The sequence below is a fragment of the Dermacentor albipictus genome, chromosome 6, assembly GCF_038994185.2.
Source record: "Dermacentor albipictus isolate Rhodes 1998 colony chromosome 6, USDA_Dalb.pri_finalv2, whole genome shotgun sequence".
In the NCBI taxonomy this organism is placed as follows: Eukaryota; Metazoa; Arthropoda; class Arachnida; order Ixodida; family Ixodidae; genus Dermacentor; species Dermacentor albipictus.
Window position 1 is genome coordinate 66,414,124 of NC_091826.1, and position 13,479 is coordinate 66,427,602.

Consider the following 13,479-nt stretch of genomic DNA (forward strand, 5'->3'; position numbering starts at 1 on the left):
GTGACCGATGCGATGGAATCTAACGGCGGCCGTCGAGCCCTGCCACGAGCGTGCGCATACTCCCCTCGTTCCAAATCCTGTAAGCTCTGAAAGGCCTGGCGCGTGCGGCGCGTGCCACTTCCGCGTGCTGGTGCTTTGAAGCGCCTATCTCCGGGACCGCGCCACTTTCGTAGCCGTTTTCGCTACGTAACAACTGCAACGTTGAACTAGCTTCATGACCGCCCAAGTTCATAACGATTTAACATTTCATCGCCGGTGTACAAATGCCATCGTCGGTTTAACATACTCTAGATGACATAGCCATTCGTACGATAAAAAATTTGCACGTTTCGGGGAGCTAAAGCATGCAAAATTTACTTGCAAACACGGTGACTACGCGCATGTGGAGCTTAGCAAATGTAGACACGGCGGCAGCGCGGCCGGCGACAAGACAGGCACCGACACGCGACGGCGCTACCTTCGAGCATTGGACGCGCTGTGGGAACCATAGGATGCAAGTGCGCACGCGCTGCAAACATACACGTGAGAGGTCTTCGGAATTCCTGCGACGCACCCTCTATCCGGAAAGTAAATATAGTTTATTTTTATCCAACGGCCGTGGTGCTAGAGATCAAACAACGAACGCGCTTTGAGATCGCAGCGCGTTGACCATTGACTTCAAAGAGCTTCGGATCCAGCAATAGCCGCAACACTATCACAGCTAATCGCTGTATCTGCGGCTGCTCCCGACTCTCCCCTTTCAAGAAGCATGCGATTTATTTCAGCCTCGCCGAACTGTCGCCCTCTCGTCTCCCAAGCCTGCAGGGCTAGTATGTTCAGTTAAATAGAAGAAGGCCAATGGGAAATGAAAGAAATGCAGGTAACGGACTCTTATCATACCTTACTTGTCACCTCGTCATCTGCAAAGGCGCTATAAACTATTTTAGTAGCGTTACTTTTGTTAAAATAACGAAATTAGTAATAATTTGTATTTCTAGGTAGCGATACAAACGTCAAGGTAGCGTTCGAATGTGTGTGTGTGTGTGTGTGTGCGCACGCACGCGGTTGTAACCGTTGTAACTTCGTTTTGGGCACACTTTTTCAACAGTTCACATGGTTACCGCTAGTTTCGTAGTCGCATTTTTTGGTCGTAGTATTTGTTGTTTGCGCTACAAATTAGGTTGTTCTGAAAAATTTATGAACGTTAGTAGATGAAAAATTATTGCTAATTAATTGGCGGTTTTTCAGTGCGGATATTTTGTGTTTGAAAGGTTTGATAACTCAATACGATAGTGAAGCTTTGAACGACTTCCGGACTCAGTTACGTTGTTGCATTTGTGCGGTGGATCATGCCTCGCGCTTTTTGATGAAAGTATTTTTTTTTCTTTTCGGACATCATGACGCACATTTTAGCGAAATGCTTTAACGACAATAAGTGGAATGTTTATCCGTTGAAGTCGTTGGCTGACCCAGCTACTAGACTTCGACTGATGTGCGAGCCTGGCTGTTTTGATGAGTTGCGCGTCAGAGGTCATGATGCATGTTGGAGAGAAGGCACCCCGAAACAGTCGCAGCCGAACTTCTTGCACATTGGTGAGTAGTCTCGTTTTCTTGAGCACGTAGCCTTTTTTTTGCTATTGTGACATTGACAAGCGTGAGATGTTAGGCACACCGTTCACTTTCTTCTGGCAAACCGCATGCCCTTGAGCGAAAGCGCGGGATACTAATGCTCGCTGCCGCCGTCACTTCGTTTCAAACAATGGTAGGCGAAGAGGCAGCGGCGCCCCACGTGCGTAAAATTGCATTGCTTCATTTGCTCCTGTCTAATGACGTTTCCTTAATTTGTATGAGAGAACACAATTGGAACATAAGGATCAGCTTCTCTGCGCAGTGAAAATTTTTTACAGTGGCCACGCCATCTTGCATAGGGGCTCACGTGGGCCGTCTAAGCGCTTGTTATCGCGTTCCGATACATGAGAGGCGCGCTGCCTTTCGAGGTATTTAGTCAGGCCTCACGAGCTTAGGAGAACCGCGACAAGTAAGTGTGCAGCGGGTGTGCAGCTGTGCTACGCTTGTACCACACTCGTACCGGAAGGCAGTGTTGCACTTCACGATTACGCATTTCGTAACTATGGCAGCTGCCTTGGCAATTTGGGGCTCGAGGTTGTGGATACGATCCCTGCCGCGGCGTCATCCCAAAGGAGCGGAATGCAAAAACGCTCGTGCATTGTGCACGTAAAAATTTCCGCGAAGTCAAAATTAATACGGAGTCCCCAACTACGACCTGCCTCATAATCAGATCGTTGATTTGGCACGCAGGACATGTGGAAGAGGCCTTCTTCCTGCAGTGAACATAAAAGTACGCTGGTGACGCTTTACAACATTTAAAATTCGTGCGGAACTTTAACAGACTGCTGCTTTTGAGCCGCAGGTCGCTTTGCCCTACAAGGCCGCATTCGCATGTTAACAGAACGGCGTCAGGCGTCACTGGGATACCACCACCCCCACCTTGATATCGTGTTGTATGTGTAGTCACACCTAGGAAAAAAAATGCCTCAGTGTCACAAGATCGATAGCTTAAACAGATTTGAACCGAAGCTAGCTAGAATGTTTACCCACTATGTGCCCCCTATGCTGTATTTTGACGAAGTGCACTTGAGCGCGTGTTCCTATGAGGCTAGTATAACGGTGGCAACGTTCCCGCTGGGCGTCGTGGTCACGTTGACTGATAAGCCTTGACTTCTAAAAGGTGCCAATTGGGCTCTAACAGGCAGCGTAGCTAGGGGCGGCAGGCCCTGACATTGCCAACCTATCATTTATGACCGGTCTCCAGATTTGAGGTGTACGCGCCTTTGTGCATTTTGCCTCTGTCGGAATGCGGATGCCTTAACCTGAAAAACAAGCCCTTGACAAGGTGCAAGGAACCATCGTGCTCTGTCTACTGAGAGGAAGCCAAGAGGGAGCTCTAAACGCTGATACGATGTTAAAGTGTGATAGGCAGCGAAACTTGCAAGTGTGGGTGTTAAGTAGTGGAGGTTTCCTTGATAATTTTGAAGTGTCTGCAGCCATGGATTCTTCTTGCATTTAACATTCAGGCCATGTTTCATAGCTGTTCCAGCCCTTTATGGGGTCCTATGCTGAGGGAGCTCTCGTTTCGCGGTCTGTTGGCGTTTGACAACATTTTCGCCAAGGCGGTACCGGCTGCCGAGGGAGCTCGTATCGAGGCTTCGCGCAGCATTAGAACCGCGCCCGCAACCATGTGCAATGCGATAGCATACCATACCGGCGAACGTTCCGGTGCGTTGCGTATTGCCTTGAAGCCATACGAAATATACATTATGGAGCTTTTGTTCATTTCAGTGACTGGTATCGAAGTAAATATGCTTTGTCGTTCGGTAATACGGACGTGTTGGTGTCGGTGATGTATGCAGACGAGGTTAGCCTGCAAGACCTGGCCGCCGATTGATCCCATTGAGTGGTCCTTTCTGCTCCAAATTATTCACCATGTGTCCATCAGTCATGTGTGTCGCAGAAAGTTGAGAAGAATGGGTAACACTGCCACTGCAATTCTTTTCACGGCGTGTAGGGGGACCGGGGAGGAGGGGAGGGATTAGGCAGTAGCACTAGGATGTGGGCACTTTACAGGCTATGTAGCAATCATTGGAGCCCACTCATGATTCATAATGATGTGCATATTAAGAAACTATCTGGTTTACCCTTAATGCTCCATTTGTGTTTTTAATGTATAACGTATCATAACTTGCTGTGGTTTCCCTGAAACGTCCGGAAGTTTGCATACGCGGTTGTGAAATTCATTTTATATGAACTCCGATAACTTCTCTTGATCTTCCGCAAGCAATTTTGATTCCTATCTAGTATTATTCGATTTATATTCGATTTGGACTCAAAAGTAAGTATTCACACACCCCTACTGCACTTCGTAGGTTGAATAATTGAAGCTTTACGCCTAAGACAATAAAATATTTTTATAGCCATGTGTTTGCTGAACGAGGCTTCGCGTACATGAGCAAACTTTGAAAACACGTTGCGTCTCCAGATATATTATTTTCGGTAAAAGATACCTTGGGACCTCACGCCTAGATATTGAGAGCAAGGCAGGATTTAACCGTAAAATTTAGCGAATGATCGGAGACTACACGTTACACTCGACGTGGTATGATCGTGAAGTGTGTGTTGCAAATGAAACCAAAAAGAAGAATGATATTGGCTATGTGGTATAATGGTTATAGCGTAGATGTGCCCCAACCACTTTCCTAACACTATAACACGTGATGTTCGTACGGCGAAATGCCGCGTGTTTTTGTCAGGAAGCAATAGCTCGGACCCAAGTGTGAGGCCGCCTGTCTAAGTACTTTTACTACTAGCGCAGCAATGTTTTTCTGTGATAACCGAAAGGCCGATGATAATGTATATTAAGGCATTTAATAGAGATAATTAAATTCGTGTGATTGCATAAGGAAAACGCTTGTTTAAGACCTATATTTTTTAATAAATATTTGCAACAGTTTTCAAAAATAGAAACTCGAAGTTTGCAACTTCATATTTTGACGCCAATAACAGGTACGCGATTCTGCCAACCGCATCCGTAAGGACATCCAAGGCTGACAAGCTTGGCACAATATTTAAATCTGACGTGAATATTTTAAATGTCTACAAGGGCGTTCCAAAAATCGTGTTAAGAAATTATTCGTGGGCCTAACGACCATGTATATTAGATCGGTTTTATTCGCTTAAATGTAATATAACACTAAATTCGCAGAATTGTGTCACCAGTTTCCTATGCTTAATTAGAAAGTAGGAAAACTGAAAGTTTCATTTTCTGAACTGATGTGATATTGCATAATTTCTATACAAAGAACGACGGCTAAATTCACAAATCGCCTTAAACATTCATGTGATTTTAATTTTTTCTTTCGTATAAAAGAAACCTGACCAATGTTGGTGCAGGGGTTGCGGCGAAAGTATTCACCGATGATTACGATTCTCACCAATGCGATGTGTGAGCACAGCTCTTCAGGTGATTTCAATGAGCGAAAGAGCAAAGTGAAACCAACACAGCCATGTGCGCGTGTTCTATAAAAGGCCACCCCTTATTTTATGCGCATACTTTTTCCTTAAAACAAACTGTTATCGTAGTTCTTTATGGTCGTCATGGAAGTCCTGTGGTCGGGCAAATGGATGGATTTGTGTTCGGCTTCATTGTTTAGCTTCTGCTTCACAGGCACGCACAGAGAAAGGGTAGCGTCAGAGAAATGGTAGCGTCGCTCATTGTTCGGAAAGAAAGCGTAAACGCGGGAATGCATGGCTCGCGCAGAGTGCATTCTCCAGCGACCGCGACACAGGCGAAGTAGCGCATGCGCAGTGGAATCAAAGTCCACGCCAGCGCTTTGGGTACATATATGGTACCAGTCACCGCGCTCCCCGCATGCCTTAGTAATGTCACCATTGGCGACAGAGTGGTGGCGCATGGTACGGTCGCGCCATCTCGTTGTGGGTCGCTTTTGTGGAGCACGTCTTACGTGGCCCTCCGCGCTCTTGCTCACCCGTTCGTCATGCTCTCCTCCTCCGCTTTCCCAATGCTTCCTGGGTTTACTACCGTTTACTACGTTAATGCTTCCTACACACTAAACATTTTAACACCCTTAAGGGTGTAAATCAGTTTGTCGCCAGACGAACACCCTAAGGGTGCTGTTGTCTACACCCTACAGTTGGGGTGCCACTATAGCACCCTAAAGGAAGGGTGTCCAGCAAAATAAATTTAGGGTGTAAGGGTGCTCGTCCAAATTAACACCCATCTGTGTGGGTGTTGGAAGGGTGTACACCCTTTTATTTCTAGCGTGTATGGAAGGCAGATTCGGCAGCACACGCCTTCAATTACTACTATGTACAGCGATCCACGCGCAACTATTGCGTGTGCCAGAAGGTTCAAGTTCGGCTACCAAACGCACTGTCGAACAGCCGGCCTTGAAGCTTCGATGAGCATACACAACACCTATACGTGTGGATCACATTACATATTAGTAATTCACGGTGTATATTGGAAAACCTGTCTTCGCTGCACAAATACAACCTAGCAAACTTGACACTTTTGAGCATGTATATCAACACCAAGGTTATCACGATTTCCATGTCCAAATAACATGCAACACAGACTGGTAAGATATATGCTGGATTTTCAAGAAAACGCAAATATATTTATTGCATGCTGCAATACAGAGTACAACATATACATAAATCACATGAAATATAAACATGCACAATCACCAAACACATAGGTAAGTACAAGAACATGTACATTCCCCACAAAGGTACCTAAAATATATGTATTAATCAAATCTGTTATTAGAGAAGAAACTATGTATAGCGGCACTGAAAAAGCCTGGGTTGATTCGCAGTGTTTTGGGCCACATAAAGAATAAATTTTTAGTATTAGGCTCCAGTGAAGGAAAATTCAAGTTTTGATGCCTTAAGAAAAGGCATATTGCAAGGGTGAATTAGGGAAGCAATTGAAATGCAGAGCAAACGCAGAAGAAAGACACCTGTTATTTTGTACACTAATGTAATCGCAAAGCATTATGAAAAGTTTGGAAAGTCGATGTAAAGCATAACTGGCCAACATTTTTCAGACTGGAACAATACTTTCCAAGCATAGACATGCTTTAAGTGAGGTTTATGCCAGGAGCCTTATTGCTAATTTTCTATTTCCAACAAGATTACTTGAGCACAAAAAATACGTAGAATTTTTTAGTGCCTACATAGTTTGTCCTCTTTTGTGAAACGAGAGTTCACTGGGCTAAAGATGCTGTGTAGCGGTTTTTCTAACTACAATGCCAGTTTCTATAAATTTTTGTTTTGTAACTCTAAGGCACTGGTACATATACAATATGTAGTTTGAAAATAGGTTCTTTTCTTACTATAAATCAAAAGAGTGCATATTCCACATCTACTAGTGCCTGGGTGCAAAGTGCAGTAGGAGGCCTGATAAAAACAAACCACTGTTGATTAAACGATTTTGCTGAGCACAAAATGTGGACAGTGTTTTAAAATACATAGTAAATTTCTAAATTATTTGCACTTAGATGCAGTAATTTCAAGATTAAGGCATGCTATAGCATGTGAGCATGCAAATTAGCAAATATGGTTTAATAAATTAGCCATACTCTCATTACTAAAAGAACACAGGCATAGGCAGTCATGCAAAAGTTCAAGTTAAATATCACACTGTTAACATTTGCCAGCAAATGGTCGTATCAAACATTATAATTATACTGAACAAGGGTAGTTTCTTGGGATAGTTTGCAATTAATGAGATAAAATTATGTACAGCTTGAATGACAAGAACTGCGAGAGATGACAGACTGCGCTGACTTCCAACAATATTTAATTACGTTGCCACATCATGTGTATTTGTACAAAAGCGGGCATGCGCAGAATATGAGTCACAAGGGGTGTCTAACAGCAAGTGACTGTACTGAGAACATCGTCCTTTGAAAAAAATAAACATTAGAATTTCTATCTGTTGAGATACAAGACTTCACTAGGGGTCAGCGCGATAGAGGGGTCACTAACGCACACACTAACCAGTTTTCTAGCGAAATCTGCTTCTATAGTTTCCCGGATGACTTGTGTCTCGCTAAAGCTTCCGTACCATCAAAGAGGGGCACGCAGCCGCAGTCCCAGCAATGGATGCCGAAGTGGCCTTGAACAGTGTTATGAAAGTTGTTATCGTGCTCTCCTAAATGATTGTTTAGGCGCCTGCCTGTCTGTCCAACAAAGTCAAATGAGATATTGTAAAGCTTTGCCTCCTTAACAGCCTCAATAAATCTTGCTCACACGAGATGCAACATAGCATTGCTGCACAGGCTGATTGCCTTTCTTGGGTTGGCTACCCTTTGGCCTTAATTTCAGCCATAGCGGAAAAGCTTCTGAAGTGCACAAAACATGATGAGCGCGCTCGGTCAAGGAACCAGCCGGTTGAAACACAGGTTTGCAGTGCTACCGTATGTTCATGATGTCTCCCATAGGCTAAAGAAGATTAGGGAACCTGCAGAAATCACAGTCCTTTTCTCAGCCCCGGAAAAGCTGGCAAGGCTCTGTAAGTGTGTAAACGATGTAAACGTGTGTGTTTTGCGATGTGTGCAACGAATGTGGTTTCCCAAATTCCCATTTTGAGGCAGTAAATATATTGGACAGATAGGCAGGCGCCTAAATGATCGTTTAAGAGAGCACTATAACAACGTCAATAACACTGTTCAAGGCCACTTGGGCATTCATTGCCGGGACTGCGGCTGCATGCCCCTCTTTAAGATACGGAAGTTTTAGCAGGACACAGCTCACCCGGTAAATTATTGAAGCTGATTTCACCAGAAAACTGGGTAGTGTGTGCGTTAGTGCCCCCTCTATCACGCTGACCCCTAGTGAAATTTTGTATCTAAACATATAGAAATTGTGATGTTTTTTTTTTCAAGTGACCATGTTCTTTTTACAATGACTTGCTGTTAGAACACCCCTTGTGACTGGCTTTCATTTTCTGCGCATGACCCCTCTGTGTATACACACACGATGTGGCAACGCAATAAAATATTGTTGAAAGTCAGTGGAGTGTGTCTCTCGCAGTCCTTGTCCTTCACGCTGTATGTCATTTTTTATACTTAACAGCCAATATTGATTCAAAATTAGAAAAATATAGTACACATCTGAGCTGCAAAAATGAAAGTGATGCAGCAAATGGCTTTTAGCTTTCCAAAAGAAAAAGAAATGTTCACGGTTAACCACGAGGTGCAGGGACTCCATTCTCTGAGTATCTTGACCAATAAATGCAGCGCATGGCGTTGCTGGAATCTTGCATCCTGCATTAGCAAAATAAGAAGAGAATCGTGAGAATTCAGTCCGTGCAATTACACATGTACTTTGCGGAAAATTTGATAAAGCAACAAGCTCCTCAAAGTAACAAACTTAATTAATGTGACTGGGCAGAATGCACCGCTCAGGCAACTGGGCAAGGCAAGTGAAAGGTAGGAGAAGTTTCTATTTTGCAAATTAAGAAATTGCATGTTACTGTGAATGCTAAATCACTATGTCATTGTGAACACAAGGCACATACAGCAGCAAAATCATAAATTTACAGCAGCCTTTTCACCATAGAAAATAAGAGTGAATAAAGTTTAAAGACTACCAATGACATCTCTCAACAACAGACATTTGTCCAAGAGTGTGTATGTGACCTTAATACAAAAATGACATTATGAAATCTGCAATACATCTGCATTACACTTTATAAGTACTGCAGGTGAGAAGCTTACGGCATATGGCACACTAAGAGTGAAATGCACAAGGCATTAAAAATGACTGTTTTTACACAACATTATTACACTAGGAGACAAAGAGAACTGTTTTACAGAGAGTGCACACAAAATGAAAATGAGGGAATCCCCACTGGCATTCTCATTTGCCCTGCAATACATGCATCCAGCCCAACAATATCCAACTCTCCAATGCAGTTTATTAGACACTTTCTGCATCCTAAACTTTATCGTGTATTTCTTATTTACCAATTTAGTAAGCATGTGTTGTCAACTATTTTTCTTAGAGCACGCCCCTTTCTTTCAATGGGTTAGCTTGGCAATGCACTGACAAGTAGTATTCCCTTATTTAAACTTATGATCCTTCCTCATGCTCCCACTGCATGCTCTAAACTGTGATGCCACTCCGATGCAGTTTATGTTAATCTGTGACTATTTACATGGTCCTTCTTTCTGTAGCCTCGCAACTAGAGCCTGAAATTTCTTGTCTCCTAGAACAATCGTCTTGCTTGCCCAAAACATATTGCACGGGTACCCCTCATAGGGGTGGGGGGGGTTACTGTATATGAGTTTTCACATATTCAATGAACCTCAGAGACACAACCATTTCTCATCCTGCGTTGCTACTACCCACATGAGTCACAATGGTTGTAAGTTAGCTACCTGCCCTCTCTCGCTTAAAAGTACATTTTGCATGTGGAACCACAAGCATCACATTTCATTGAATGAGTACTCCTGTGCATGTTTTTTTTCCGTCCTGTAATGGCTAAGTTTAACATGATCAAGTTGTTTGAAAACTGTCTAGCCTCAACCAATACTTTGTGTAGTTTCAAAATTGATACATTCATTTTTCAAAACTTGTCCCAAATTAAGCATGAGACATTTTCATGATGCAAATGAGGTAAGGTTGTGCTCAGAGACTATGACAGGCTTGCTATATCCTGCAAAACTGTGTGAAATGAAATATGCTTGCAATTTTCATGAGCAGCTAGCTCAGTACAATTAGGCACATTTCCTGCGGAAACGTTTTTTTAACGCTCCCGAGAGGTCCTGGTTTCTTGTAATTTCTTCAAATCCCTTGCAGTCTAGATTGCAATCCGGTGCATGTTGATTTTGATATAGTATTCAAAATAAAAACAGCTGAAATTTTAAGGTCTTGATAATTATATGGGAATAAATTAAAGGTAGAAGAGTGTAATGCAATGAGCAAATAACAAGCTCATTGCAGAGAGTAAACAAATATTCCTTTTCTGCAAATAAATTGGTAGCAGGAAGGTCATACGAAATTAGCAGTGAAAGCACAATAAAGAATATGATGCTACAATGCCCCGGCATTCTGTGAATATTCTTGCACAAAGAAAATCTTCATTATGAAAGACCATCAAGAAAATGCAAATGCATACTTTGGATCAGCAGTCATACCTGCAGTATGCACTGTACCATCGGCAATATTTACAACCACAGACAACTGCACATCATATCAAGCTTAGGCGGCCAAGGAGCCTGAGTTTTAAATTATAACTTGACTTATTATATTACACTACACAACTATATCTACTTACAATGTTGTCTTCTCAACCGCTTTCAAGACATTAACCATCTGTCTGAAGGTGAACGCAAGTGGCTTGATCTTGATGGGGGGCGCCAAGGCTGGGCATTGTGAAATTGCTGCTACCATCTGCATGACCTGCGAGAAACGATGCTCTAAGTACAAGATAAGCAAATGCTATTAGAGCAAAAGACAAGATTATTGGCAATGAGCCCCGTTTTGGTTTGCACGAGAAAAGCCAAGAATATGGACTTTGTGCTGCTTACTGAAGAAGAAGCAAGCCTCCTTCCAGATGTTACAGTCATGCATTAATATTGTCACACAGCTGCATGCTTGTATGCTGCTGTCGCAAGTATGCTTTGAAGTTTATTATTTCAAGTTAAATTGATTATTGTGTTTTCTTGCCAATTCTTGGCAAACAGACCAGCAATGAAATAGCTCACTTACACACATACTCCCTTTTGAGCAGAGAATTCACACACACGCACGCATACATGGGCGCACACACACACATGCACACACATGCTTCTACCACATGAGCAGCTTCCTGTGCTTGACACACATAAATTTTTTTTTTATCCTGTGTCACTCCTACTGCTAAGGCATAAAAAATCCTTTGTGTTACCAACCCCAAACTCCTCAACCTACACCTCCAGCTTAAACACTTTCTCGAGAGCCAGGACAAGCCTTCTAGCTTCCCCAGTGCTCCAAACTGTAGTTACGAATTTCAATAGGGCTATAAGCGACAGCTCTCGAAGGGCATGCAAATTACCCGGAGACCTAAAGCTTGTATATGATACCTCTAAAGCACAACACTTCAAATTTTCAAAATTCATTAAAGCTCCTGAAGACAATTGCTATATACGTAGAACGTCTCGAATAACCTGCCGCTAACAATTTCAGCGGTTGTCTGCATCAAAAGAAATGTGGGCTAATGGGAAATCCACGTCTTTAACATCGGAATTATTGTAATGGCGGAACACACTACCAGATTTCTTAATCATTTATTTATGCTCTGGATGTAACGTTCCATTCACAATAAAAAAAACAAGGATATCGATTCATCAGGGCATGGGAGGAAAAAGGACGAAGCGTATACTTGGCGCCTTCCCACTGGTCCTCCCGAGAAACGGCACCTCATACAGCAGTTGTCCAGGGTGGCTTGAAACCAAACTCGGCTTTCAGGCGGGAACACTCGCTGCACCAAATCGGAAGAGTTTTATTGCGAGTTAAACTCTACCGGCCTCATGCAATACATACGAACGCACACAAAACGCACCCACACGCACACACAAGTATACGCACTCTCAAAGCGCAGACACAAAAGCGCACACGCGCACATTGATGAACACAAACAAGCACACATACATGCATGCAGGCAGACACGCTAACACGTGCACGCACACACAGCGACCCACAGACAACACACTCACAAAACACGTACGCACTAGACACGCGCAAACACGCCGGCCCATACAAACCGGCATGTACTGAACGCGCGCGCGCGCGCACGCACGCACGCGCGCACACACACACACACACACACACACACACACACACACACACACACACACACACAGCGAGCCGAGCGCACGCACGCACCCACACACACACAAAGCGAGCTGAGCTGAGCGCACACACGCACGCACGCACGCACACACAAATTAAGCCGAGCGCGAGCACGCGCACAGACAAAGCGAGCCAAAAAAATGCTGAAGGCGTCCGGCAAGCAGCAACAGCAGCACGCGACCGCATCAGGGAGAACCGCGCCGGTTCCTTCGAAAGGTGGCTAAGCCAGTCCTTTTTCTACGCGACGCAAAAGTGGTCGACCACATTTAATTGAAGTGCGAACGACCGTATTACAAGCAGCCGCGCTGAACGCACAAGAGAATCACATCAATGAACGTTCAAGCGCTGAGAAACAAAGCGTAACTATGCAGGCGCACCACGCCCGATGTAGATTTGACAAGCATTAGTCACACGGGACGCGATCGAGGTAGTTAACTTGCCCTAGTAGGAGTGCAGCTGCTCTTGCTCTTACATTAGCGAATTATGAATTATGCTACGAGATCACAGTGAGATATTTCTAAAGCGAACAAAACAAATACCAAATAAACGGGCACTTGCCTGAAAGTTTCCATCATGCCAGTACTACCGACCGGGCACGTTGCAACTTCTCGTTTCAGCCTTCGTGGATCCATCTTCCAGTGCGTACGAACGCTTTGCGTTGAAGTGGGGCATGAGTAATACACAAAGCATGGGCCACATCTTTTTCTACCCCGCGCGCAAAACTAATCACACGTTTAAAATTACTTCGCACAGCGCGCGACGCGAACGCACGCGAAAACGAGCATGATGGCGCAGCTTCCGCCTTCCCGTCCTGCCGCGCACCGAAATGATGGTACAGCGTCGGCCGTCACTTCCGGTCGCTTTTCATTGGGTATGGGGCGGCCGCGCAAATCGAACGTTTATTCTGACAGGTTTGCTTGCTCGCATGGCCGCCTGTTTGCTGCTGCTTCGTTGTGGTCTCTAACTAGAGCGGTGAGGCGGGTAGTTGCTACTACGTTTCGTGCCGGGCATTTTATTTTGGGGTGGGGGGCGCAGTCTGTGCTGCATCACTGAAGGTAC

General features: G+C 44.2%; 1 long non-coding RNA gene across 1 annotated transcript; it reads right to left on the reverse strand.

Moving 5' to 3' along the window:
• Positions 1-6,175: 6,175 nt before the first annotated feature.
• Positions 6,176-13,216, reverse strand: LOC139046882 (uncharacterized). Its single transcript, XR_011506969.1, has 4 exons — positions 12,979-13,216; positions 11,951-12,049; positions 10,865-10,989; positions 6,176-8,849 (listed from the first exon to the last, which is right to left on the reverse strand). It is a non-coding gene; the product is annotated as an uncharacterized lncRNA (long non-coding RNA).
• Between the last annotated feature and the right edge of the window lie 263 nt (positions 13,217-13,479).